This window comes from Pinus tabuliformis, chromosome 3_2 (assembly GCF_031772625.1).
Source record: "Pinus tabuliformis cultivar Carrire ecotype Pingquan chromosome 3_2, CPIR1, whole genome shotgun sequence".
Lineage (NCBI taxonomy): Eukaryota > Viridiplantae > Streptophyta > Pinopsida > Pinales > Pinaceae > Pinus > Pinus tabuliformis.
This window is the reverse complement of record NC_142302.1, coordinates 973,004,133-973,008,308: the sequence shown is the minus strand read 5'-3', so window position 1 is coordinate 973,008,308 and position 4,176 is coordinate 973,004,133.

The window sequence follows — 4,176 nt, the reverse complement described above, 5'->3', positions numbered from 1 at the left end:
CCCCCCCCCCCCCAAGTATTATTTCCAACAATCTTACACGGGATTGTTGCCTTTTGCTGCTCATACTTCCAGAGTTGCTTACGTCTGTGGATTAGTCTGTGAAGTTCCTGCTAAACTGACTGGCTCACAGGGTCTAGAGGCATTGTAACAATTTCTCCATGGGTCCTCCTCTGGCTAATGAAATGCCCCACTAAGCCACTGAAAGTGAATTCTCACACAGTGGTCTTTGCAAATACCACGGGGATCATACAGATTAAAGTCTCGAGTACCAAATGCAAACTTCACTATCTCCTTTCCCTTGGTATCTGCGAATTTCAAGTTCTTTATCTCGTATAATACAATTTGCGAAGGCAAAGTGGGCTATGGTGTTTTCTTTTTCCTATGCAAAGTTTTTGACAACCCTGTGGCGAGATGATATGGCACTTTTTGCACGAAAAGCTTATCGATGGCATACCCATAAAAAATAAGCAAAGGAAAAGATGCTATACTCGATTGTTACATATTAGAAACATTTTATTTTCTTCTTGTCACCACAACTCTGCTTGAAAATGTATTTTTTTTTACATTTATGTATACAAATATTCTTCTTTCGATTTGTGGAAGGAGGAAATAATATAATGGTTCATAATTTCGTGTCAATATTGACCCATTGCAGGCTAGTTTTTTGTGTGTTGTACTTCATCCATTTCCAAAAAAAGAATTTGTTTATGTTGCATTCATCAGAGCCTGTCTTAGGTTTACTTATGGCCCATTCACCGTAGCTTGAGGGACTAATACTAGCACAGGTAATCTACCTGCACCAGGAATCTAACCCTCTTCTAATCTATTTTTTGTTTTACTACATTCATCTACCACCTACAGAGTGATATAACCCTATAAGAAACTTAACTTCTTTTAATTATAGCATCCAACTACAAACTTGAGTACATGCGATTTTATCTATTATCCTCTAGTTCACATTAAGACAAATCAATTTTTTCAGTTCAACATATCTTACCAACATTCTTTTCCAGATTCCTGAAATTGGTGCTTCACGCATATGCATACATAAACCCAGTGGTGCCTCTACAGGCAATGATCACGTGACCTTTTCCCAAGCTTCTAATGACCAACAGAACCTGCTTTCGGTTGATCTCGAAACATTCTTTTTTGCAGCTTTTCTTCTTCCAGAAATTCATAGATCATCGTTTACGACAACTCGAATGTGGTGTTTAACATTTCAAGTTCCTGCCGAGGATTGTTGTTGTATGCCATGGTTGAAAGAATCAACGCATCGACAAGCCAGACTAGATGACAGTCTTGCTTGATTATTTGGCTAAGTATGGCCATCAATTTTTTGGTTTTGCGAATACTAATGCCTCTGGGTTGTTTCAACATCTTTAAGATAAAATGAAAGAGAGAAAAAGAATTGGAAAAAAAACCATATCCTAAAAATCGTAGACAAAGATAACTAAGAAGTTATTATGATTCACCTTTTCCCTATGAAGCTTGATGCAAATTCTCATGTGTACTTACATGTTTTGGATTTTCCGACCACACCTACGACCTTTAAAGAATTCCTTCATATATCTGTATTACCTTCCATTGTTAATCAAATAAACATGCATAAACACACATATATCGCAATATGCCACTTTATCCCTCAACCTAACATTAGCCACAGTTGGCTTTGACCACCATCGTCTCACCTTCTAGTACAAGGTCGACTCTTTATGGGTTGAACCGAAGTAGCCACTAGCTAGTGGGGAAAACAAATCATTTCAATTTCTTTATTAAATAGTTTCAATTTCTTTTATAACGTGCAAGATCTACAAATCACAAGCATCTACTACACTCTATGAAACATTTTTAATTTTCTTTTATTAAATACTTTTTTAATTAAACAATTTTTTATTTTTTAGTAATTTTTTTTTTTTTTAAATAGTTTTTAATTAAACCTTTTTTTTAAATAGTTTTCTAATAAAAATAACCATTTGATGGTGGTGGTGGTGGTGAGACCAAATTTTGTTCTATGAGACCTAAAGAAACGAATTATTTAGTTTGATTTAATATTTATTTAATAAATTAATAGTTTATTAAAACATATTTTTTAAATAGTTTATTTATTAAATAATTTTCTTTTAATTTTTTTCAATATTAATATAAATAAAAAAATATTATATAATATTAATTTTTTTAAATAGATTTTGTAACTTTTTTAATGTACTCTTTATAATTAAATTTTTTTATTTAATAATTTTGTTTAATTAACTGTACTTTTTTATTTAATAATTTTGTTTAATTAACCGGTTATAATTTATTATCTTTTTAATTCGAGTTGTTTTTAGTGAGTTTTTTTGGAAGCTTTTCAGGTGGTTTTTTCTCGTCTAATTTTTCTAAAATCTGGTAGGAATTTATTGAAATTCACTTTAACTCACTTTTAAATATTTTTTGATGAAAACGTTTGGCCATTAGTTTCAATCCGGCCCTTCTATTAAAATAAAAAAATAAAATCAACCACCCTTCATTATAGGCATATTGGCCAATTTGCAAAGTTCAACAACACAATTTTTTTTTAAGTGATTAATGCATTTACACTTCAAAAATATATTTTAAAAAACAATAAATCATATTTACACTAGAAATTATATCATCAAATTCAAGAAAAAAATATATGCATTTACACATTTAAAAATATATTTTAAACAACTAAAAATCATATTCTCTAACAAAATTTCAGTAAAATTACTAAAAATTTTGAACACTCTTTTTCCTGTTCATCTTCAATCATATTCTCTAACAAAATTTCAGTAAAATTACTAAAAGTTTTCAACACTCTTTTCCCTGTTCATGTTCAAATCAAACGGCTATTTCTTTTTGGAGTTGTTTTTAGAGGGACTTTTTGGATTTGAGGTGAAATCTTGATTTGTGTTATTTAAACTAGTTTTTTTTTACTGTATATATGGATTCAGCACCCTTGAAAACCTCTAGGGCACTTCAATTGCACAGGATTACCTATCAAAATTGTGATTTCAATAAATTCCTACCAGATTTTAGAGAAATTAGACCAAAAAACTCCCCATAAATACTTCCAAAAAAATCGCACTAAAAACAACTCCTTTCTCTTTTTGCATTTTCTAAATTTCTATATTAACATGACAAAATTTCAATTTCCGCACTCAATTAACTGTTAACTCTTTTCCTTTTGTCAAGGCAATGGGACCATTTTTCCTTTCTTTTCCACGTCCGTAAACTTGAATTTTATATGAATGGCACAATATTCCAATTGGGCCCATTGCCGGCTCTGCAGGATTGAATTTCTATTATTTTTGGTCCCCTGCTCTCTCTTTTCCCACGTAATTTCCTGGAATTGTGTGTGGAGTCAGAGTCAAATGACTCACTTTTCTTCTTTTTTATGGATTCCTATTTCCCAATTTCCCATTTTCTTTTTCCCAACATAAAATCAATCAATAAATCCAGTTTTTCTTTTCTTTTTCCAATTTCTGTTTCCCAGTTTCTTATTTTCAAAAATCAAATCCATCACTGGCTGCAGTTTTTCTTTTCTGTTTCCTATTTCTTATTTTCTTTTTTCCAAAAGTCAAATCCATCACTGTCTGCAGGATTAAATTTCAATAAACATCCTGAAAATTTTCGGTCACCACTGTTTTCTTTTTCCTAATAAGCTTCTTTTCTCTTTTTCTTTTCTTTTTCCAATTTCTGTTTCCCAATTTCTCACTTTCTTTCAGATCCATCACTAGTCTGCGGCATTAAATTTCAATGAACGTCCGGGAAATTTTTCAGTCTCCACTGTTTTCTTTTTACCAGTAGGCCCCTTTTCTCTGTTTACGCGGCTAACAAAATTTCAATAAAGTTCGAATGATTATGATTTTTCCGGCACATATTTTATCATTTCCGAAACTCAAGAGTCTCGTTTCTCCCTCTGTTTTGTTCATTCCGAGTACCATTACGTCAATCGCATAAGATTCCAATTAAGCTCTGGACGAACTCCCACCACTTTTTAAATTGCGTTTAACTTCTTCAATGAAATAACATTTTATGCTTATTTTTTTCTCTAATTGATTATATCTTAAGTATATAGGGTAAGTTTTAAAATAAAAAAAGTGTATTATCAAAATCAATTTTAAATGATCTAGTAAGAATATTTTTGGAAGAAGAAAATAAAAATTATTTTTTAAT